General features: G+C 41.3%; 1 protein-coding gene across 1 annotated transcript in view; it reads right to left on the bottom strand.

The window, feature by feature from the left end:
* Window positions 1-14,705, bottom strand: part of ADIPOR2 (adiponectin receptor 2) — a 76,043-nt gene extending 61,338 nt beyond the window's left edge. The window contains exon 1 of the mRNA XM_032796740.2: window positions 14,543-14,705. The gene's annotated coding sequence lies outside the window, so the exon portion shown is untranslated. The remainder of the gene's footprint in view (window positions 1-14,542) is intronic.
* Window positions 14,706-26,188: the final 11,483 nt, after the last annotated feature.

Raw genomic sequence — 26,188 nt, 5'->3', positions numbered from 1 at the left:
ACAGATTCTGGACCATCATGCTGGGCCTTTGGAGACGAGTGAAAGAAAGAAAATATCAGATTGTCAAGAGTACTTAGCACTCCCTCTCCCCACCACACAAGAGCCCAGAACTTGCCCCAATAAGAGATGTTTTACAAATTAAGTAGCATTAGGACACCAGCAGCCACCCTGGTGGTAGCAGAATAGTTAGAGAGAATGACAGAGACTCTTAGAATGCATTACAGTCATGTTATTTCTTTAACTCATATACAATCAGTGCTGCGGCCAGGCCTCAAAAAGTCTTTAGAGGAAGTGGAAAACACAAAGTGGAACTACAGAAACAGAGACAGCAGCAGCAACATGAAAAACAGTACTGAATCTATACAGTCTGCCAATTTGGATAAGGCTGTGTTACTTATTTAAGCCATGAATCTTACACTGGCATCAGTTATAAAGCTGGTCAGTCTCTTAACTAAACCCTCTTTCTGTCTTTAGTTTGCCTATTCTCTTCAGGATATTGCACCTTTTTTCAGACCACAGGTCTTGTTCCCCATTAAGGGAGACAGGGCTAGAAAAGCACCTAGCCAATCGGTTGCTTAAGAAGACTTCCAAACAAGCTCTTCCTTTTATTTCTACAAAAACGTCTCATCTATAAAACAAGCGGTTAGCCTGAAAACTGAATCATGCAGAGAACCACAAGAAAGCAGATCAGATGGTTTATATGCCTGTTTTACATTTTTGTTCTATAGTTCTTTTTGGATGTGCACTAAACAGAGTATATAAGCCCAAATCAATAAGCATACAAGATATGATGTTCCCCTTTAAAAGCTCTTTGTCTCATCCCACTGACAGGAGGCAACATTCCACCAACCTTACTTAATGCAATGACAATACAGAAAACATGGAGCTTAATAATATTATGGACATCAACATATAAGCTAAAATACTGGCATAATTTAGGCCTAAGCCTTTAAATCATGCCAAACAGCAGATGCCGTTTCTGTGTTTCAAAAGAGGTAATGGATGTTGAATAACTACAACAGATAATTAGCTAGGCTTAGCCACAAATTCTCGTTAAGTTGTGAAGTCATTTCCTCTGACCTTTTTCTCCTATTTTATACGCTTTATGCCTATGAATCTGTAATAGAGCTAATCAGATCAAGATATGCTACTTGACACAAAATCAAGGTATAACGTTACTAGATAAATCAATCCAAAAAAAACTCCACTTTAATTTTCTAAATAAAGGCATTCTGTAAAAGACCTCTTTACAGTTTGAGGAAGTTTCATTCCATAGGCAACCTGACCACAGTCAAAATACAGTTGAACCCCAACGTTATGAACAACGATCTTATGAACAACTGGTTATGAAATCCATTTTTCTGCCACTGAAGTCATCTTTCTGCAGCTCAATGTGACTTCAATCCTTTAACCAGTGTTCAAGCAGCTGTACAGATTTGGCAGCAAAGATGCAGTTCTCTCAAAACAGGAAAAAACCCAGATACGCTATACATTTGTTCACTGATAGCATATATAACAATAAGTGCACAATACCTAATATAAAATAGGGGTATCACTGTATTGCTAATAGTTCAGAGCCTGGTATCTAATTTAAAGAGAAATGTGATCAATCAAATATGGTACTAATGAATGTATATCTAATAAGATATTTGTTTTGTATTAAAGAATCTGATAAGTTCAAAAGGTATGTTGAGGAGTTAATATGAAGCATAAATCTTTAAAGTAAACCACTCAAAATGCTATAAGACCTAATTAACTGTATGACAGACTGTTGCTCAGTTTCACATATGAAACATTCCTAAACTTTCCACAAAATGTAGGAAACAAAGTATGGTATGGAGGAATGGACAGCTGTTCTGTATTTAATTAATTCTTATATCTACTGGACATGGATCAAGCAAATGAATGAAATTTTATATTGCTGCAGGTTGAACTATGAAACAAAAAAACCATCCAGAAATGACTATGTAACAACTATGTTCTAGTTTCAAAATTGACATTTTTGCAGATAGCTAAACGTGCTGATGGAAAGAAGATGAACTCATGCAAAGTTTGTAGCCAAAGAACCACTTCACAAAGGGGTCCACCAAAAGTAACTTGCAGAAGTAGGCTTCTGATTAGAGCTAAGACTGCAGCTGTTGAACATGGCCCAACATGTCTTTCATAAAATGCTATTGCACAGGATGTTCTGGACAAAGATACTGGAATATTCCAGACGAACTTGTCAGAAACCATAAAGGACAGGCCTTATTTTCTCATTAAAAAGGGACAACCTGTATGTGGATTGGACATTTCAAGTCTTCCAAAAACATCCCCTTCTGACTGGCCATGTCATCATTGGCAAGAGAAAGAACCAGGCAACGCTAACAAAAAACAAAACAAAAATAAGGTACAAAATGTCCTGTGTCGATCAACATGTTGCTCCTTGAAATCAGAACATCTGGATAAGAGAGACTGAGCGACAGCTGCTGCCTAGCCAGCTAGAACACCCCCAGGTTGGAGACAACACCTTGTTGCTTACAAGCACCTTATTAACTGTGTCTTTTAGAAGAGATCACTGCAAAATCTGGAAAGAGAATAAGAACATAGCTGTCATTAATTCCCTGAGTTACCTAAATGAACTCCCCCAAGAGACCAGACACTATGAAGCTCACAAACTCACTTTTGTGCCAGTTCCAACTGATACTTATAAAAGTTATTTTGCTACTTATTTACCCAAGTGATGACCATTATTTTGTTAGCAGCATTTAGCTTAACATATGTACCTGAATTAAAAGCCTCTGAATGACTACAATGTATGATGTGTACCTGCGTTTTACTAACTTGTTTAGTCTTAGTTGTCTAGGAGTTACACGAAATCAGTAAGTAATTGAGAGCACTGAATCTGCAGAAACTACTTACACTAAGTATAGTACTACTTGTCAGGAGAAAATATACTTCCCTCAGTAAAAGTTAGTTCCAAGAAACTGAGTGCTTCAGAGAGTTCTGTCTAAAAAAATAAATAAATCACACTGTAGTCAAGAGAACTAATGGCTTTTTAGACAGATGGGAAGAAGCTTTAAATCAGCTCATAAGCTAAAGATTTTAGCACTGTTTCACTGAAGTGGCATAAGAGTTTACTGAACTGATGGAACTGCACAGAAATCAAAATTATTGTCATATTAAATTTTGCAATTAATGTATGACATGTGTACACAAGTAGCAAACCGTGGCTAAGAGAAACACCTGGACAGGTCAATTTTGACATTTTGATATTAAAGTAACTTGTCTGCATTTCTAAATGCTACTTTGGAATTACGAGACTGCTCATATCAATTGAAACAATTCCGATGGCAGACAAGCTTGATTAAAGTAAATAAGGATTCATATTTATGGATCCATAGTTCCATATTAATATCAAAATCACCTGGCTCAGACTAGTCAGCATAGAACTAGGATGGAAGTTCGTCTTTATACCAAGATTATGATAAGATCTTGAATTAAATTGAACTGATTTATTATTTCTTGAAAACTGCAATAACCAATGTTGAGTTCAATTTGACATTATCTAACCATTTTTATTTTGCTCTCTGGATTTCCCATTGTTTTCAGAACTATTTTGGCTAATAACCCTCAAAATTCATAATAATTCTCCAATCTATACTTTAGCCAAGGAACACAGATCCAAAGAACAGCAAGAAACCCAATAGAGGTAACAGATTAAAGTTCCAGGACACTTGAACGTGTTCTACAATTCAAGTCCAAGAACTCCACCAAACCAAGAGAGCAAGATGGTATTTAAAGCATTAGAAGCTTGGTATGATCCAATACATTCATGGATTACATATGACATGCAGTTTGCACCTGAAGAAACCCATTATTTAGTGCACTGCAGTAGTAGACCTACATGTCAAAAGCATGCTTCAGTTACCAGTTCAAACAAGTTAAACAATTTATTGAGAGCGACAAAAAAGTTAATCTCAAATTTTTTAGTCACCAGGCTTCTTGCTCCAACTACTAGGTAACTGTCCTTTTCAGATTGTAACCTGCCAATATTCTTGAGATAAAAGCCAGTCTTGGCCATGCCCACATTTTCTATTGCACTGGCTTTCTGAAGAAACTCCACTTTCAGATTGAGAGGCCTAGATCTAGGCACTTTTACTAATACCAGAGTTTGACAGGCGCTTAAAAAAAGGAATCTACTGATTAGATTCAAATGCATTATGTATATTAATTCTATAGAATACAAGAGCTACCTCAAGAGTGCACATGCTTCTTTTCCTGCTCCCTAGATTTAAAGCCTCCACATTCATTGAATGTTCCACAGAATGCAGCATGAATTCTAACAAAAGGTTTCGAATCAGCTGTATGGATCTTCATTGCTGGAAGCTGTGCCCTAAGCCCCACTGCAACATCCAAAGAATTCATGTAGATGAATCAAAACAGCACAAACGCGTACTCTTTCAGCAAAATCAGCAGGATTACAAGTGACATCAAAGTTTAGCAAGCCAGGGTGGGTCCCATAATGCGCTCACATGGTATCACTTATCTGATAGCCAATTATATGAATGTGCACAATTGATTAAACAGTTAAAACATCAGGTCTCATTTTAGACCGCGCACTTCACATATGTAACAGTATTTTATGAGTACCATGCTATTCTAGCAATAAGCAGATATCAATACATATAATTCAATCAGAGTAAGTGTTACCCTATTGCTGCATTATACTAGGACAAACAAAAACCATTCCACTCACTCAGAGCAAGTAAGAAGCTATCATTCCCACCCTGCTCCAGGGGTCCTTTGCCTTATGTTTCACTACATCTGGTACCTGGCTCCAGATCCCCATCCTAGAGGCAGCACAAATGGCCTCATCTTTAAGCAAGGGGGAGCAGAACCCACAATCCTCTGAAGGATAGGGAAAAATGACACCACAAGCAGAGAATCAGTGAAGCGTTTCCTATCTGGGAAAAGCTTGATAACTGAGCTTTGAAGAACAGCTGGCAAGTTTGACAGAGCTGATAATCTAGAGAAGTGTACAGGTTAATTTGAAGTGGACACCAGGGGAAAAAATTATTAATTTGGTGACAAAAGAAATCGCAAAAAATTGGTTTTATGGATGGGAAAAAAACAAATTTGGTATAGGTGAAAAAGAAATGTATCCATGTTTGCATGAACATATGAACAAGTATAAATGGCTATATGTAAAAAGCAGGGGTTTTAATTATTTGCAGTTAACTCAAGCAATCAACGCAAAACAAAATTAAACATTTAAAATTAGTCATGATTAATTGCAGTGTTAAATAGAATACCAATTTAAACTATAAATATATTTGAAAACATAGAAAATCAAATATTTATTTCAATTACAGACTATGAAGTGTACAGTGCTCGCTTTATTTTTATTACAAATATTTGCACTGTAAAAAATAGTATTTTTCGATTTACCTCATCCTAGTACTGTAGTGCAATCTCTGTCATGAAAGCGCAACTTACATATATAGATTTGTTTGTTACATAACTGTACTAAAAAACAAATCAAAGTCCATTCAGTCCTACTTCTTGTTCAGCCAATTGCTAAGACAACAAGTTTGTTTATATTTATGGGAGATAACGCTGCCCACTTCTTATTTACAATGTCATCAGAAAGTGAGAACTGGCGTTTGCATGGGACTTTTGTACCTGGCATTGTAAGGTATTTACGTGCCAGATATGCCAAACATCTGTATGCCCTTTCATGCTTCGGCCACCATTCCAGAGGACATGCTTCCATGCTGATGATGCTCATTAAAAAAATAATGTATTTAATTAAATTTGTGACTGAACTCGTTGGGGGAGAACTGTATGTCTCCTGTTCTGTTTTACCCGCATTCTGCCATATATTTCATGTTATAGTAGTCTCAGATGACTGAGCACATGCTGTTCATTTTAAGAACACTTTCGCTGCAGCTCTGACAAAAGGTAAAGAAGATACCAATGTGAGATTTCTAAAGATAGCTACAGCACTTGACCCAAGGTTTAAGAATCTGAAGTGCTGTCCAAAATTTGAGGGACGAGGAGTGGAGCGTGCTTTCAGAAGTCTTAAAAAGACCAACACTCAGACGCGGAAACTAAGAACTCAAGCCACCAGAAAAACTGGTGGCATTTGACTCAAGGAATGAAAACAAACATGCATCGGTTTGCACTGCTTTGGACTGTTATTGAGCAGAACCTGTCATCAGCATGAAGGAATGTCCTCTGGAATGGTAGTTGAAGCATGAAGAAACATATGAATCTTTAGCACATCTCACATGTAAACACCTTCCGACACCAGCTACAACAGTGCCATGTGAATGTCTATTCTCATCTTCAGGTGACATTGTGAACAAGCAGGCAACATTATCTCCTGCAAATGTAAACAAACTTGTTTGTTCAGCCAATTGCTGAACAAGAAATAGGATTGAGTGGACTTATAGGCTCTAAAGTTTTACACTGATTTGTTTCAGTGCAGTTATGTAACCAAAAAAAAAAATAATCTAAATTTGTAAGTTCTACTTTCATGAGAGAGACTGCACTACAGTACTTGGATGAGGTGAACTGAAAAATATTTCTTTCATCTTCTTTTACAGTTCAAATAAGTGTGCACTGTACACTTTGTATTCTACGTTGTAACTGAAATCAATATATTTGAAAACGTAGAAAACATCCACAAATATTTTAAAAAATAGAATACCATTTATTTATTGCATGCTTAATTTTTTTTAATCGCATGTCAGCCCTAGTTTGTGTGTTACCTTCACTCCCTCCACCTCTGATCTCAGCTCACATAGAAGTGCAGGAAGAAGAGCTCAGACACCCCAAAAGGAGCATTTCCCCAGATCCCTGAACACATGCTGGGCAAAGAGAGGGGCTCAGACCCCCCTGCAAAGAACCAGGACTCCCCCAGATCCCAGCACATATAGAGAAGGGGAGAATTCAGGTCTGACAGGCCCCATCACATCTAAAATCCCCAACTCCCTCTGCTACTCACTGTTCTCCAACCCCTCCCATCTTCTCCCCTCTCATTCCCCTTAATCCTTGCCCCTTCCCCTAAGCCTACCAACCCCCCTTCTCTCTCCTACCACTCATTCCCATAATACACCCATTCCTTGCTGCAGACCCAAACTCCTCAGCCCTTACTGCCTTTCTTGTACACCTAATCACCCCTCCTCTCCCAGTCAGCATTTTCTTGTGTAATTTATTTTCTTTTTAAAGACAGTTTCACCCTCTGATTATTTCGCTGTACTCATAACATTTCTCCAAAATTAAAAAATTTAAAAAAATTTAAAAAATCAACAATGACACAGGCTGATTTTTCCAAACGTTTTCAGTTCATTCTCAGTTTTCTGTCTAGGGTGGATTTCAAAATTCAAGTCGCAGGCTCAGAGAGGTGTCCCATTCATCTCAATGAGATGTTCTCATCTGATAGAGAATACCCCCAATGATGATTAAAATAGCTGAAACAATAGCTATGAAACAAAGGAACTGCTTCACTCATGTCAGTAGGTGTTCTCTTTCCCCCAACCCCAGGCTGGAATTTGATGTGTCAAACATATCTGTTCTCAGCTCCTGACCCCAGTCTCAGCTGTGTTCTTGGTGCATGCCTTTTTTAAGCTCCCCAGAGAGGGGCAGGGTTTACCCAGATTCTGGTTCACATGGGATGGGAGTTGGGGAGAGGGGCTCAGACACCAACAGAAAGGCAATCCTCTCCCAGACCCTGGCTCACAAGGGGAGCAGTGAAGAGAGTCACACCTCCAAAGATAGGCAAAATCCCCCAAGATTGTGGCACCCACACAGGGGAGGGACCAGGGCTCAGGAACCACTGGCGGGACAGATCCCAGCTCACATAGGGGGTAGGTAGAGGGATTCAGACCCTCCAGATAGGCAAGCCCCCCTAAGACCTGGCTCACTTGAAGAGGAGAAGGGGGGTTACATCCCTACAGATGAGCTGGGGCCACTAGATTAAGGCACACAAACAGTAGAGGAATGTGGGACCTGACAGCACTCCCAGCCCCCCTATAACTCACTTATCTCCTTACTCCCTATTCCCACCTACTCTTCCACCCTTAATCACCTTTTCCTCTCAGTATTTCCTTGCGTAATTTATTTTATTTTCAAAAAATAGTTTCAGTGTCCTGTGAATATTCAGTTGTGCTCAGATTACATCTGACCAAAATAAAAATCTCCCTTTGATAGAGGCAGATTAGGGCAACATGCCTCTCTATTTCAGATTTCTGCCCTGGGGATTTCTGCTTCAGTAGATGATGCTCAGATCCAATGACCACAACACGTCTTTGAAGCCACTCAGGTCCTGTGATGTAGAAGCAGTTATCTAGAGAGTTAGCCTCTTAGCACATGCTCAGTAGGCACAGAAATAACCACGAGGCTTATGCCAAAAGAACAGGAGTACTTGTGGCACCTTAGAGATTAATTTATTTGAGCATAAGCATCCGATGAAGTGGGTTTTAGCCCACGAAAGCTTACGCTCAAATAAATGTTCGTCTCTAAAGTGCCACAAGTACTTCTGGTCTTTTTGCAGATACAGACTAACACGGCTGCCACTCTGAAACATGAGGCTTATGATTAGCTTAATTGGAAAAGCAAAATCTTTTGAATTAAGATTTAAATTTGATTTCCCTCAAAGGGTGCATGTAATTTGGGGGTAACCATAAAGCATTAGACACCCTGGTGTGATTAGCTGAGTCCTGGTTTAATCTCAGTCTGTGAGCATAAAGAGGCTCCCAGAATCTCTCAACTTAAAGAAAAGCCATATTTCCCTCCCCTTCTTCCCCCCGCCCCCAGGCTGTATCCCCTTGGTCAAATGGTCCCAAATTTAGATCACTAACAGAACCCCACACTCCTAATTGAGACACACTACATTTCAAAGCAATTCAAGTAAACATGTAGATTTTACAGCACTCAGAGACAAACTTTAAACAGAAAGCTTTCACTCTGCTATAATTGTTTGTATTACAATAACAGTTGGGTGCCAGGTACTTTTGGCCAGTACTCCAGCCACTCCAAAGCCCTCTTTTTCCTTCTGTTAGCAGTGCCTAGTTTTATCTTCCATTCTCAGAGGGCTTTGTTAGCCCTGCTAAAAGCAAGTGTCACATTCCCAGAGGACTCCATTAAATTTCATGGCCAAAGCAGAGTACTCTAATGATACTGAAATCTATCCTAATGCAAGTTTTCCCTATGTGAACATAACTTCATGCCAAGAACCCTGCACTGACCTATAAGTGTAAGGATGTGTTTCTGCAAATGATCCTGCACTAACTCATGTGACCCCCATACGCAGCTAGTCAGCATCCAAGATTCCCCGTCATTCAAGCGCTTTTATTTTACTGAATGTTGTCTCAACCAGCTCTCAGAAAACTGGGGAGATCCTGATGGACTGGAAAGAAAGAGGCTATTATTACTCCATGAGGAATGTTTCACTACAGCAGCACACACAGACCCATAATTCTAGAAAAGAGAAAAGGAACTCTTATAATGAATACATGCCACCATGCATACAACATCTTGTATATAATCTGTTCATCTTTATTCCATGGCTGTCTCACCTGTATGCCAGATGTTGACTTGCTTAGTATTGCTTGAGTAGACACCAAGTCTAGAGCCCAACATTTAGACTCGAAAAATTGTTTTGTTTTTAGCCACTCCCTTCTTCCCCTACACCAGGATGTGACTCAAACACATAGTGATTTAGATATTTCCATGCAGTGTTGGAAATACAAACAGAATAGCACCACATGTGCCAAGGAGTAAAACTGACTACTAAATTAAATCATTAAAACTGAAATCTAAAAATCTGAGTTAACATGTGCAAGGAAAAAGGTTTCTCTCTTTTTTTTTTTTTTTTTTTTTTTTTTTTTTTTTTTTTTTTTTTTTTTTAAAGTATCAATGTTGAAAGAGCTTATTTAAATTCCTGGGCTCCCTAACGCTACCAGTGCTCCCCTGTTTAAATTCAGTTATTCATCACCTCTCAAACCAAAGCCATGTCTACACTACAGTGCTACAGCAGCAAAGCTACAGGCTGCAACTACACCACTGTAGTGCCACAGAACAGATGCTTCCAACAGCAACAGAAGGGTTTTTCCATCACTGTAGGTAATCTACCTCTAAGAATTATTCCATTGACCTAGCCACATACATACAGTGGATTAGGTCGGCATAGCTGTGGTGGTCAGGGATGCAAGTTTTTCACACCGTGGAACACTGTAGTTACATTAAGCATAGACCAGGTCCAAGTGAAAAGCAGCCTTAGCAGATGAAACTACTTTCCCGAAGGCAGCCAACAATACATCTCACACTGACCAGAACCTTGCAATGCAATACATAGCTTCTGGATACACAAAGGTGTTTGCCATTTTATGTGCCCTCAAAGTAAACCTGGAGGTTTGTCCTGTTAGCCTGAACTGGATTTAAGTTAGACCTTTTGTTTCTACATCAGATGATTCAGACAATTTGTCCAATAAGCACATATCTTGTAACATTTATGCTCCAGCTAGTTTTTATGATTGATCTTCTGACATTAGAATCAGAAGTCTCAGATTCCAGATCGACCACACAGTTACTGCCAAGTCGTGGGTAAAAACAACCATTCCACACATCTTATTGCAGGGCTTTAAAGAGGCTCTCTTCTTGCTTTTAATAAACTATGCTCTGAAAATAGGATGCTGTATAATGAACCCATGTGATCTGATAACTAACATAGGCTTCTATTATTCAAAAGTGAAGGGAGGGGAGAAAATCTAGAAACTAGCCATGTCAAAGACTAAGAATGGGTGGCCAAAAACAACTAATTTTGCCACCACACTCTTAGATTTCTTTCATAAGTCTTATTTATCAAGACCAATTACTTACTTTAAAAAACAGAGCCACTAACTCACCATATGGGCACAACCCTACAAAATCAGTGCGTCTACTGAAAGCAAGAGGAATACATTTGTTTAAAACAAATTCAATTTTATACTTCCAAAGCTCTATCAAAGAATGAAAAGATTTAAAGTGATACAGTCTTTCCCCTCAAACACTTTCCCCAAAGGGCTTTTCATAACTGCTTCATACTCCTGTGTAGCAGGTTCTTTTCTCAGCTACCCACCAAAGGACTAAAGTTCAGACTCTCAAACCATAAATACATTAACCTTTGAAAAATGATTTCTTTCTATTTGAAAATGTAAATTTTACTTGGACACTTAGTTCATGGAGTACATTACTTAATGCAAACCCTGAAGACATCCCTTACAAAATTTCTTTGTCAAGATTTTTCTGGTGTGCAGACAAACAGGGTCTCCGGAGAGGGAAAAACGAGTCTATTCCTTTAATATATTTCACAGCGTGATTACACAACTACATAGCCTTGAAATGGCTTTTCAGAAAGCTATTAGTGTTCTAATACTTACTACACATTGAGACAAGAATGTTGCAGTATCTGAAACAGCAGCACAAGTGCTGGTCTGGTGAGACCATTAGAGGGGCCACATTTCTTATTTTGTAATCTGCTGGAATGAAGCAAGGTCACTCAAAATTCATCACCTCAAATATTCAACTGAAAGTTCTCTATGGTCATTTTTCACTAGGTCAGGGGTAGGCAACCTATGGCACGCATGCCGAAGGCAGCACATGAGCTGATTTTCAGTGGCACTCACACTGCCCGGGTCCTTGCCACCGGGGGGGGAGCCTCTGCATTTTAATTTAATTTTAAATGAAGTTTCTTAAACATTTTAAAAACCTTATTTAATTTACATAACAATCGTTTACTTATATATTATAGACTTGTAGAAAGATCTTCTAAAAACGTTAAAATGTATTACTGGCACGCGAAACCTTAAATTAGATGAATAAATGAAGACTTGGCACACCACTTCTGAAAGGTTGCCGACCCCTGCACTAGGTGTTAAAGACACTAGCATTATGAGCCCAATGATAAGTGCAGTTACTGATAACCACCCCTTCACTAACTGATCAATGGCAACTCAAACACCTTGTACAAACAGGCTGTTAAGGATCCCTTGTGATGTCTTGTCCTTTACATCCAGTGTAAAGGGGTCAGAGTTTGCAAGAATCTCACCCACAATTATTAACATGCTAGTGGGCATCAGCATCTACCCACACTTGTACCACCACTATTACTAATCGTCATGGAACATTACTGGTAGAAAAATGGTCAAGTTGTTTAGACAGGCCTTAAGACCTGATGAGGTTTAACTAAACTGTTTCAGCAGTGATGATAGTTAATGTTCCAAGGGTGAACATGTAGTGAACCAGGGAACCATAAACATTACTGGTGTACTAAGGAGGTAGGTTATTTTACAATGAGAAGTTTCCCATTAGGAAAGCACTTTTATAATCAATGAGAAAACACTTGATTAACAAATCAGATCATTAAGAGAAACAAACATTCACCACAAGAGTTGCTGCTATATCAGTCTGCCATAAAACAATCCCTTCCCCTCTACACCTCACATTTTAACTGCATTTAGGAAAGATCAGTTTGATGGCCTGGACAAAGTTGGGATTGATAGTGGGACTGAGCTTTTCACCTCTACATCACTGGTTCAGATTCAGCCCAGCTCAAAAGCTACCCTTCAGAAGCCAAATCAAATACTATGACATTTTACCATGCTTGAACTCTTATCTACAATCTGATTTACTAACTTGGTTTAATAGGCTAGATTAGAATAAATAATATTCAACATTTCATTAACAAACAATCACTGACATAATACTAAACAGGACCATCCTGTTCCACACTGACTACTAAGCAGATCTTTAGGCTGAATGCAGTTAACAGAACCTTTGGCAAGTGTACAAATAAGGTAAAGTGTCAGGATGTAGACAAGGCCTAAATGAAATGACTTATTAATAAAATCCCTACAAAACGTGTCCACACAACAAAACCATCACCACAACTGGCACTAACTGGAATCCCTGCTGGCCAAGCAGCAAATGAGACAGGGTGACGATGTTTCCTTGTCCCCTAAAGGCAGTCCTTTCAGACACAGTTGAAGCATGCAGAAGGGTGGTGTGGAGAAACTTACTCTGCTTTCTGCCTGAGCTCCACCTGAAATCCCAGGGGACAATTCCCAGTTGTCAATTCAGCAGTTATCAACATGAAAGTTAGTAATTTTTCTGTTCTGAAGTATTTTATAGACTGCTTTTGGTAAGGTAGGAAAGCTACACAGCACATAATTAAGAATTTCAAAGGCTAATTTCTGGGGAGACCATAATTATTTTCCTCAGAAGTTAAAGTGCTCTGACACTAAAGCCCCTGTACTTCCATACCCTATTGCAGTCAAACATGCTAAGTAAAGACTTCATTTCCAAGTCTTAGAAAGAGGGTTATATCATAAGGACAAGTTTAACAAAATTAGATAATTGAAGAGAAAAATTAGGTACTCACCTATAAACCTCCTCAATTACACTAACAGGTGCCATTTTAAATGAGGAATAAATATGCAGAACAATTTCTGCAGTGACAAACGTGCACAGCAGTTTACAGATGCAAGATGGCAAAGTACACATATCAAGGAGGTTATAATCTAACATTGAGTAAGAGCTGAATATTTGTTGATATATAGCCAATATGGAGACACGTCCAAGAAGTCATGAAATCAAATCCACCTTTTTGTCTTATAAAATTTAGAAATGTTCATGACATATTCTGAAACACTTATAGTATCCTCTACAAAGAACTGTGACCCTCTCACCCCTTACATTTTTATGCACTGTTGTACAAAATGGGTGAGCACTTTGTTGATTACATATCCCGTAAGTGTGTGGTGATACCACTTTTGTACCTCTGTACAGTGTTATGGCAAAAAAAAATTTTTGAAAAAAGTAATCATTTAAGTCTTAGTCAGGACTGTTTGGGTGTTGCTTATTAGGCTGTACTGAGCTTCAACCAGAATGACTGTTTTTCCGCGCACACAGAAAGTTTTCAGTGTTTCCCTCAATCTGCTGAACTACCTAACATTAATGCTGGAGTGTACACAGATTCCCAAGGGCAGGTAAACTAAAAACCTCCTGATTCTTATGTTACATATAGTTTTATTCCACCCATAAGGATCAGGAAGGCAGAATCCCGCTGCCAGACGGACAACAAAGTTCACAGCTTATAGGAGGCTACGAGACAAGCTCCTGACCCACTTACAATACTTCACCCGTATAAAGTACCCTTCAGCGAAAGAGCTCAGAGTGCTTTATGAATGTAAGCAAACACTATTACTCCAACTTGATCTCTCGCCTGCCCTGGTGCTGGCGTCACTTCAGACATTTGTTGTGGGGGGCGGGGGGAAAGACTGGAGTCTCCCCAGCCCTCGCACCAGAGTCCGCATCCCCTGCCCTGCCTCGCCAGAGGGGGACGAAGGATGCCCCGGAGCCCTCCCACTCGCCGGGGGCCGAGAACAGGGACCCAGTATCTGAGCTCACGCCCAGCCAGCCCCCCTGGAACGACACGGGGAAGGGCCCAACCCCAGATCCCCCGCGCAGGACCCGGCGACCCTGGCGTAACGTCCCGCTTCGCGCCGCAGCCCCTCACCTGCAGCTTCCCCCTTCCGGCTACCGCCTCCGTCCGCGCACTCGGGAGGCCCCACGATGGCACTGCCTCCTCCGCCACCGTGAACGCCGCTGCAGCAACGGCCACCGCCTCCTCCTCCCGCCCCCTCCACTGCCTTATCGCCTAGCTACTAGGACTTGCCCCCGCGCGTCATCACCACACGGGCCGCCACAGCCAATACCGACTCGGCCTCAAGGCGCACGCGCAGGCCTCTACGGCACCCGCTCACTGGATGCCAAAGTGTATCTTGGGTGATGTAGTCGGAAACTAGTCCGCGCCGGGCTGGGAGAGTATGAGTGCGCATGTGCACGCAGCGCGCTGTGAGCCTCGGCGCTCGTGGGCTTTTACCCTGACCTTTAGTTCAGTTACGTAATTTGCGTAGTGATTCCCAGTATCTTCTTCGGGCTTATTATAGCTGCGTGTCCAGCGGTAGCTCGTGACTATCGCGCGGGCTTTTAGTGTCTCCTGAGCGAGGCTCGCGCCGGGAGAGTTTGGAACTCCGAGTACATTGCTTTTTGAAATCACAAACATATGTTGCCTTCCTCTGCTGGGGGATCCCACTCGTCCCTGTGAGGGCCCTGAGGGGCAGTGGTTTCCCCAGGAATTGAAATTAGGGTGGGTGTTCGAATTGGGAGGGGAGGGGTATCCATACCGATGAGATATATAAAAGAGATATGAATAAAGTAAATGTTTTGTTAGGATAATGCAAATTTAACATAAGGATAATGCAAGTTACACCAAAACATATAACAGGTCTAGATTTATAAAAACATAATTTTTTTTAAATGTATTTTAATTTAAATTGACTGTTGAAAAGTAAACCATCATGGGATAAGAGGGAAGGCCTCTCATGGATTAGTAACTGGTTAAAAGATGGGAAACAAAGGGTAGGAATAAATTATCAGTTTTCAGAATGGAGAGAGATAAATAGTGGTATCCCTGAGGGGTCGGTACTAGGACCATTACTGTTCAACATACTCATAAATGATCTGGAAAAATGGGTAAACAGGTGACAAAATATGCAGATGGTACAAAAACCCAGGCAGACTGCAAAATGTTACAAAGGGATCTCACAAAACTGGGAGACTGGGCAACAAAAATATAAGATGAAATTCAAATGTTGACAAATGCAAAGTAATGCACATTGGAAAACAATCTCAACTATACATACGAAATGAAGGAGTCTGAATTAGCTGTTAACGCTCAAGAACGAGATTTTGGAGTCATTGTGGATAGTTCTCTGAAAACATCCACTCAATGTGCAGCAGCAGTTAATGATTCCCAACATTCTGTTTGCTTTTTAAAAAGAACAGAAGTACTTGTGGCACCTTAGAAACAAACAAATTTATTTGCGCATAAGCTTTTGTGGGCTCCAGCCCACTTCATCAGATGTAGCCCACAAAAGCTTATGCTCAAATATATTTGTTAGTCTCTAAAGTGCTACAAGTACTCCTGTTCTTTGTGCGGATACAGACTAACACAGCTTCTACTCTGAAACTTTTTCTTTTTTAAGAAAGAGAGAGATAATAAGACAGAAAATATCTTATTGCTTCTATATAAATCCAGGGTATGTGTACACCTTCAATACTGTGTGCAGATCTGGTCACGGCATCCCAAAAAAGATATATTAGAAATGGAAAAGGGACAGAGATGGGCAACTAAAATGATTCGGGGTATGAAACAGGAGGAGAAATTAAAATGACTGGGAATTTTCAGCTTAGAAAAGAGAGAGACGACTAAGGGGGGATATGATAGAAGTCTATAAAATTTGACTGGTTGAAGAAAGTGAATAAGGAAATGTTATTTAATCCTTCACATAACAAGAAACTAGCAGTCACACAATGAAATTAATAGGCAGCAGGTTTAAAAAATTAAAGGAAGTACTTCTTCACACAACATTAAGTCAACCATTGAACTCTTTGCCAGGGGATGCTGTGAAGACCAAAACTACTATAACAGGATTAAAAAAAGAACTAGATAAATTCCTGGAGAATAGGTCCATCAGTGGACTAATAGCCAGGATAGGGAGGGATGCAACACCATGCTCTGAGTGTCCCTAGCCTGTTTGCCAGAAGCTGGGAATGGGCAACGGGATGGATCACTTGATGGTTACCTGTTCTGTTCATTCCCTCTGAAGCACCTGGCCTTGACCACTGTGGAAGACAGGATACTGGGCTATATGGACCATTGGTCTGACCCAGTATGACCATTCTTATGTAAAAATTAATTATAATAATAAAAATGTTAAGTACAGAAACTCCCCAACATAATGGACCTCTCAAGATAGCAACAATGTGAGATAACAACCTTGGCAAATAATGCATTTTAAAAAATGTGGCCTACTAGGAAACATATATATATAAGTTCCATTCCCAGTCACAAATCTAGCATTCTGGAGCAAAGTCACTAAAATATAGTCCAACAAACAAATGTTTACTTAACATGGTTGTCCCGTCTTATTTAGCCAGAATTCAGAGGTGCTTTCACGTGAGTACACCTCCCAGGTGGGGGGCAAGAAGGCACTTGCTCGTTTCTCCAGCTGCTCACTCTTTGCTCTGGCCACAGACTGTTCGTTGTGCCACCGTTCACTCCACCACTCAGTTGCCAATGGCCCTGCGCAGTCACCTTCTGCTGCCACCTGCCACTGTGACCTCTGCGAGTTGGTCTCTTGAGGTTCCACCCAGCTCTCAGTGATTTTCAGCTGAGCTCTCAGTGGGGAACCTCGCTGCTATGCAGTCTGGCTGTCTTTTACACAAAAAAACACTGTACCCACAGGAACACTGTCCCCACAGCAGGACTAAGCATTAGACCCTGATTATTCAGTGATTTCAGCTGCAGTCAGGTAATCAGGTCATTAACTCTGTACTCTACACCGTAACAAAAAGACTATCCAGCGCTACTACACTCACATCAAAGGAGCCTATTCAAGCTCTGATTATCTTGGTCAACAGTGGAGAGGGACAGGTCCCCAACCCTCTCTCTTTTATGCCCTCAACTCAGCACAAGCTAAGTACAGTTCAACTGCCCTTTACTCATACAAAAGACAAACATTTCATTCCAAACCCACCTCCACCCCCCGCATTACAAAGTGATTTGTAACCCAATGCCCAGCCAAATCTATCACTTGGGCAACACAGCTCTGTTTGCTGGATACCTAGGTAGATTAGGTGTGAATGTAAATACAATCTGGTCCTGAAAGCCTTTTCCCCAGCTCCCATCATTAGCTGTCAGGGAGAGCTCATTAGACTTGCTTACAAATCATCATTTGAAATTATTAGGTTGGCCAACATCACTGAAATGAAGTGCACTGACATTGTCATAAAAAACAACAGCTGTATATAGGAAGCTAGTCTATGTTCATACTTTTCAAATCTATTATACTTTCCAGATACACGTATATTTACATATACACTGTATATGCTTTAAAGTGTGTATTAATGTTAAATTCAATTCAATTTCCAAACAGTCACTAAATTGGCATGTTTCAGAGAGCAGCCATGTTAGTCTGTATCTGCAAAAAGAACAGGAGTACTTGATGGCACCTTAGAGACTAACAAATTTATTCTGAGCATAAGCTTTTGGTGCTACAGCCCACTTCATCAGATGCATAGAAGGAACTTATAGTGAGGAGATAGTATATATACATACAGAGAACAGGAAAAGGTGGGAGTTGCCCAACCAACTCTAAAGGCTAATTAATTAAGATGTGCTATTGTCAGCAGGAGAAAAAAAAACTTTTGTAGTGATAATCAAGATAGCCCATTTAGACAGTTTGACGAGAAAGGTGTGAGGATACTTAACATGGGCAATAGATTCAATGTGTGTAATGGCTCAGCCATTCCCAGTCTCTATTTAAGCCTAAATTGATTGTATCTAGTTTGCATATTAATTCAAGTCAGCAGTTTCTATTTGGAGTCTGTTTTTGAAGCTTTTCTGTTGCAAAATTGCCACCTTTAAATCTGTTACTGAATGGCCAGAGAGGTTGAAGTGTTCTCCTACTGGTTTTTGAATGTTATGATCCTGATGTCAGATTTGTGTCCATTTATTCTTTTGCATAGACTGTTGCGGTTGGCAATGTACATGGCAGAGGGGCATTGCTGCACATGATGGCAATATCACATTGGTAGATGTGCAGGTGAACGAGCCCTGATGGCGTGGCTGATGTGATTAGGTCCTATTATGGTGTCACTTGAATAGATATGTGGACAGAGTTGGCATGGGCTTTGTTGCAAGGATAGGTTTCCTGGGTTAGTGTTTTTGTCTGTGGTGTGTGTTGCTGGTGAGTATTTGCTTCAGGTTGGGGGCTGTCTGTAAGCGAGGACAGGTCTGTCTCCCAAGATCTGTGAGAGTGAGGGATCATCTTTCAGGATAGGTTGTAGATCTTTGATGGATGCGCTGGAGAGGTTTTAGTGTTGGGGGCTGATAGTAACGGCTAGTGGAGTTCTGTTATTTTCTATGTTGGGCCCTGTCTTGTAGTAGGTGACTTCTGGGTACTCTTCTGGCTCTGTCAATCTGTTTTTTTCACTTCAGCAGGTGGGTATTGTAGTTTTTAAAAATGCTTGATAGAGATCTTGTAGGTGTTTGTCTCTGTCTGAGGGATGGAGCAAATGCAGTTGTATCTTAGAGCTTGGCTGTAGACAATGGATCATGTGGTGTGTCCTGGATGGAAGCTGGAGGCATGCAGGTAAGTATAGAGGTCAGTGGGTTTCTGGTATAGGGTGGTGTTAATGTGAGCATCGCTTATTAGCACAGTAGCATCAAGGAACTGGATCTCTTGTGTGGATTGGTCTAGGCTGAGGTTGATGGTGGAATAGAAATTGTTCAAATCATGGTGGAATTCCTTAAGGACTTCTTTTCCATGGGTCCACATGATAAAGATGTCATCAATGTAGCGCAAGTAGAGTAGCGGTGTTAGGGAATAAGAGCTAAGGAAGCTTTGTTCAAAATCATCCATAAAAATTTGGCATACTGTGGGGCCATGCAGGTACCCATAGCAGTGCCACTGACTTGAAGGTATATATTGTCCACAGATGTGAAATAGTTGTGGGTGAGGACAAAGTCGCAAAGTTCAGCCACCAGGTTTGGCATGTAACTAGTTCAAAAAACTGGGGCGGATGTTAGGGAAATTCAGGGGAGTGTAGGGAAATCACTGCTGAGGGGTGCTGCTTTGACACGAGAGGGGAGGTATCCCAGTGGGCAAGTCTTCAGACAACCTATGGGGGAAAAGTTTGTCACAATGCAGTTAGGGACAAGGGGGTCTCTGCATAACACTGCTATCCCCCCTCTGTGGAAGTGGTGGAGGGGTCTCCGTCCCTTTCCACCCCCCAGAAGAAATCTCCACAGTAGTAGCAAAGTATCCACATGCATAAGTATTTGCGGCATCTTGCCCAAAACAACAAAGATTTAATAGAAAAACAGTGCACATTTTAAGTATATTTTTAAATAAAGTTAAAATTCCCAATATAACAGGCCTTGTTATAATATAAAACCCACCACAATATCACACTCAATCATATTTTTAAAATACAAAGCTCTGACGGCAGAGGAACGTATACATTAAACTTTTATTACAATTATATTTGTATGTATATGTACAACATCCACCACACATCAAAATATATTTGAGACTTGCCTTGTCATGGTAAGTTCATATGTATGCAGTGCAGTACAGTACATCAAAAAGGCAAATACAGATAGTGAGACAAATACTGTTTCACTATATAATTTAAAAGATAAAATTTAAGAAGTGACTACTACATGGAAGTAGTTCAAAATAGAGGTACAAGAATGGTTCAAGGTTTCAAATACCTGCCTTACCGTGAAAAATTTAAAATCAATGTATATAGTACAACTGGCCAGAAAAAATTCTTTAAAAAATTTTTCATTAGCACAGGCCTGGCCACTGCTTCCCGCCGCTCCCATTGGCTGCAGGTGGCTGTACAAATGTAAACAAACTCTGGCGGCCTGCCAGCAGATTACACTGATGGGCTGCAGGTTGCTCACCACTGATATAAATCCTCTGTGAAACGGAATTAGCTTTCTCTGCCCTACTTTACTATTTAGTTATCAAAGAGGTGGTTAAGAAGTGACTTGATCGCAGGCTGTGTAAGTACCTACACAAGAAGTTTTCTGATGGTAGTGAGGCTCTTTAATCTAACAAAGGCATAAGAAGATCCAGTGACTGAAAGTTGAAACTGCAAAATGGAAATCAGGAGCACATTTTTAACAGTGCCGGTAATTAACTGATGGAACAATTGACCAAGAGATGTGTAGTGGATTCCCCATGACCTGACATCTTTAAATTAAGATTGGATGTTTTTCTATAATATATGCGCTAACCCAAAAAATTATGGGCTAGATGGAGGAATTATTGGATAAAATTCAGGGGAGTAAAAAATAAGGAACAGGACTTGGACTGATTTTTAAAAGAACTAAATATGTCTATCTTAAATAATATTTTAAGAAAAGAAATGATAACTGTCTACAAGTTTTACTAAGGAAGGAGAGGAATTATTAACAGCAATGGAATTAAAATAAGCAAAGAAAAATATATGTATTAGCCAGCTAGTCCACAAAAACTGGCGCTAAAAGTATGGGGCGCTAGTGCAGGGCATTTATTCCTTCTTGAAACCTATTCAGAATTGTTTTCTTAGAAGGGTTCTTGGTGTTCCAGGTTATTTACCGATTTGTGACTATCACTACAATTTGTACTTAAGCAAATTCTGTATCCTAGAGGCAAACAATGTTGTTTTTCTTTTTAAATACTGTATTGGATTTAATATAATGCTGGATACCAGACTTCCAAAATTGTTCATTTGCTGGAGGAGAAAATTAATAGTTCTAATTGTCTAAGAATGGTGAGATTAAATTCAGCCTTCCATATCTCACATTCTTGGGTCTATGGGCAAAACTGCCATTTGTTCTTATGTGGCAATGCCACGCCCCATCCCAGCCATGATTCTGTACTTAGTTAGAGAGAGAAAGCAGTCTCTTCAAAGAATCTGCTGCTTCCTTCCTGCAAGGAAGAGGGAAGAGAAAGGACAGAAGGGTTGGAGATTAGGGAATGCCCTGTCAGAGACTTCAGTAATTTACTTCCCCAGGGATCAGTTCCTTTCTGAGTCATAATTCCTCCCCAGAACTGCTTCTAGGGTGGCACATAGTTGTGCTGTCCTTAAACAAGGCGAGAAGTTAGGTCATAATCTAGACTTTATTGAACTGATGAGACTGTGAAAGAGCCAGTCAGTTGTTTCTTCGCTGGATTAAAAAAGGCAGTGTTTTTCTCTGGACACTGCTGTGAGCACAGAGCCAAGATTTACTGTTGTAGATGGAGAAATGGAAGTCTGGCTCTACATTAAACAGAAACACTAACAGATCATTTAACATACAAGCCCAGCCTACAAAAGAAAATAATAATTTTACATTCATGTCCCACCCTGAGTGTATTGTATTGTAACATACTAATATGTATGTATACCACTGCTCCCTATTGGTGGGATGAAGAAGTACTCATCTGTGTGTCATAGGCTATATAAAGTAAATAGCTAATGGAGATTCTCCTGTAGTTCAGGTACTAGGAGCCTGTGTAGTTTGTGTGAAGCATAGGACAATCACAACTGTCACTAGGTGGTTATGGATTCATTACTATATTATTCTAATTGTGCCTCTCATCCTGGTCATAAGCAGGAGTGCTGAAACAATTTGTATAGTGGGGGTGCTGAGAGCCACTGAATCAAACTTTAAATCCTGTATATAATGGAAACCACGTCAAGCCAGGGGGTGCAGCAGCATCCCAGCACTCCTAGTTCCAGCACCTATGGTCATAAGCAAAGATCCTGCCTTGTGCCCTTGACATCATCAGAAGATAATGTTGCTGTGCTTATAACCTAGAGAATTTTGCCTCTTGTTGCTGCTGCTTTACATCAAAGGAAGTCTGCAGGTGATCACTCACCATACCCCTCAACTTCAGCGCATCCAGATGAGAGAGTACTCAGAGAAACTAGTGCTTCAATTGAACATGAGGACTATCCATTTCTAAGTATTGCCACAGATGGGTTGTATGGCAGGCTGATGTCTGCAGAAGGCCATGCCTGTTGAATGTAAAAACAACCAAACAATATGGCCCCAGCCCTGGGGCATTTCTTTCTCTGTACAGTCGAGCCTCTTCCCAGAGATCTAGTGGCAAAGTCCAAACAAAAAGACAGACAGAAAGTCTTGTAATGAAGTATAAATCAAACAAAATGGTCCCATCCTCAAATATCTTCCTCCCAGGCATTCCTGGTAAGATTCCAAACTCTCCCCAGAGATCTGGTGGCTAAAGTAAATAATAAACACCTAGAATTTATTTGCAAAAAGAAGAGAAAGTCACTGCAGAATCTCCCTACCCAGACTCTCCTACTATCAGGCAAGAGGCTGTGCCCTGCTCAGTATTTCTTCCTGTGGAGCCCTACAAATCCCAGAAGCTCCAGGGAGATCTGTATTTCCCAGCTTCTGTTTTGTTGAGAGAAGATGGGAACATTGACCGCCCAAACTTCAAGCGTTCTTGACAGACTCAGCAGGCTGGGTTTTCTCCCAGAAACTACTCACTCCCAAAACCATTTTTTCTCTCTCAGTGCTTGTGTCTTTTGACCCACACATTTGTCTTTGAGCAAGCCCCTTGGAATGAGGTAATATGGCTCTGCACACTTTCCCCCTAGATCTTAAGGAGCCAGTGTACCCCATGACAGTACACAATTTACAGCCCTACCTGTCCCTCTTATGGCTGTCCAGTGTTGGGGAAGGAGGAGAGAACTAGCTGTCCTCTGCTTCCCACAGAGAAACTGTTCCTGTTGTTGGTTCTCCTTCCTCTGTTCTAGCAGGTGCCAGTGTGCCTTTCACACCCTCTCATGCTCTCCTGATGAGAGTGGTAGATCTCCTACGTCATCTGAAAAGGGAGAGGGAGAAGCGGGATGGCAACAGCTATATCTTTATCCCCTGCAGGAAGAAGTCTGGCAAAACGGAGATATCACAATAAAGCTTTACGGTGATCTTCATATTTGTTACATTTTTAATTATTTTTATCCTTGGCTCCAAAGGACATGCTTGTGATCTGATTTTCCTGGTGCATATTCAGCTGTAAGCATTTTGTTTTGTTCATCTTTGATAAGATGGGGAAGGTGGTTGCGGTCCAATGGATATGCCACATGAATTGGAATCTGGGATCCTATTTTCTCCTCTGTCATTGATTCACTGTGACCTTGGGAAAGTCAGTATTCAAACCTCTGGTTTCCACAAATTTAAGTTTACAAAATCTGATACTTACCCCACCGAGCCATCTCCTCCAACCCTGCCTAAGGTAGAATATGTCAGATCAGATCATGTATATAACATTTCCCTTTGCAACTTACAATGCAATGGAACTTTATTTCTGACAGAGTCTTCAATATAATCTGTATCCTAAAATGCAGTTAAATAAAAGCAGAGTGAGAAAATGTGTGTAATTATACACAGCTGTGTGTAGATACCATTGGGACAGCCCCTTTAGAGATGATGATAGACACCTGCCCTCTACCAGATGGAAGATATCAGACTTCCTCCAAATGGAGACCTGAGGTTTCTTTGGGATGCTGTGTGTACACCAGCAGATGATGGCAATTGGCAATGCTGTCTCTATTTCTTTGGCCACAGGTTACATATTGGTCCCACAGGGTGCACATTCTTCACAATAGTTTAGGGATGGAAAGGGCAAAATATCTTATGCATTAGAACTGCAAGCAAAATTTAGGCATTCAGGTATTTGGCTCAGAAACCAGACTAACATCTTTAATCTTACAGGCTACCATGAACTATTTAATTACCATGAATGATCAAATGATTACTTTCACATTTCATTGACAAAACAGCATCTCCCGCTAACACCAGGCTGGCACAGGGCATTTGTTAAATACAGACTCAGAGGAAAGAGTGCTTCTTGCTGAATCCCCAACACAACCTTAGAGTTTCTTTGATGTCCTTCATCTAGGTAGCAATCTAGCCTGCCTCTGTGCTGTTTTGTTAGAGCTATGAGTGTTACAGCACAATACCGTATGGCTACAATAATTAATAAAAGTAAATATTCATTATTAGCATTCTTAATTCACACATCTCAAAGTGCTTTACAGGGAAGGCAAGTATCATTACTCTTGTTATTTATATGAGGAGACTGAGGTACAAAGATGTAAAGTGACTTGTCTAAGGTCAGTGGCAGTGCTAGAAATAGAACCTAGGTCTTAACTCCCCATCCTGTGCCTCTGGATCACACTGTCTATCTAGGAATGTGCAAATTAAAATCCATCACTTTCTCCCTTATTGGCAAGGGGTAGTTCCTCTTTAGTTTTCATCTGCTGCTTGCCCTTCCTTGGCTTTGCAGACATCAAGCCAATCTAAATCTGCTCTGATTTACATTCTTATTACTATTGCAAGGAGGTTCTTTTGTGTGAGGGTGCCACATAAATTGTCCTTTAGCTAGAAATGGGCTGAACCAAACTTCTGGATCCCAACCCCCTGAACATTGGGAAAACTCAAAGTCAGATCATTTGAAAAAAATCCAGGGAAAATTCTCTGAAAAACTGGAGGATGGCAATTTTTATTAGAATCCTTGTGAACGTTAGGTTATTTTTAATATAATTCTCAATGATCAGGGCCTCCAAATAACTGGGGTACAGAGAAGCTTCCAGATGTTTGGATACTTCTCCGAGCCTATAGAACAGGGTGGGCAAACTATGGCCCGCGGGCTGAATCCGGTCCACCAGCCGTTTTAAGCCAGTCCTCAAGGTCCTGCCATGGAGTGGGTCTGGGGCTTGCCCCGCTTCGGTGCTCCAGCCGGGACGCAAGGTCAGGGGCCACTCCACGCGGCTCCTGAAAGTCTCATGACCCTCCTCCTGTGCTCCAGCCAGAAAGCGGGGTTAGGGGCTGCTCCACATGGCTCCTAGAAGGAGAGGCATGGCCTCCCTCTAGCTCCTACACGCTCCAATGGCCCTGCTCCAGTGGCCCCCTCCGATGTTCCAATGGGAGCTGCAGGAGCAGTGCCTGCGGATGGGGCAGCATGCAGAGCCACCTGGCTGCACCTCAGCATAGGAGCTGGAGGAGGGACATGCTGCTGCTTCTTGGAGCTGCTTGAGGTAAGCGCCACCCGGAGCCTGCACCCCTGAGCCTCTCCCCACACCCAATCCTCTGCCCCAGCCCTGATTCCCCTCCCACCCTCCAAACCCTCAGTCCCAGCCCAGAGCGCCCTCCTACACCCCAAACTGCTCATCCCCAGCCCAGAGCCCGCAGCCCCAGCTGAAGCCCTCCCCCGCCATGCCCAGGGCTGGCGCTACCATTTAGGCAACCTAGGCAATGGCCTAGGATGCCAGAATTGGGGGGGGTGCTATTTTGCCGGGGGGCGGCACGCGGCTCCGGGGGACCTACCGCAGTGATGCCGGCGGATGGTCCGCTGCTGTGGCAGCTCTGGTGGAGCTGCCGCAGTCATGCCTGCAGCAGGTCCACCAGAGCCGTTAGACCAGTGGACCGCCCGCCCGCACGACTGGAGCAGCTCCACTGGAGCCGCGGGGGACCGCAAAACGGCTGTCCGCCTAGGGCATCAGAAACCCTGGTGCCGCTCCTGGCCACGCC

This window comes from Chelonoidis abingdonii, chromosome 1 (assembly GCF_003597395.2).
Source record: "Chelonoidis abingdonii isolate Lonesome George chromosome 1, CheloAbing_2.0, whole genome shotgun sequence".
NCBI lineage: Eukaryota > Metazoa > Chordata > Testudines > Testudinidae > Chelonoidis > Chelonoidis abingdonii.
This window is presented reverse-complemented; position numbering and strand designations above follow the sequence as displayed.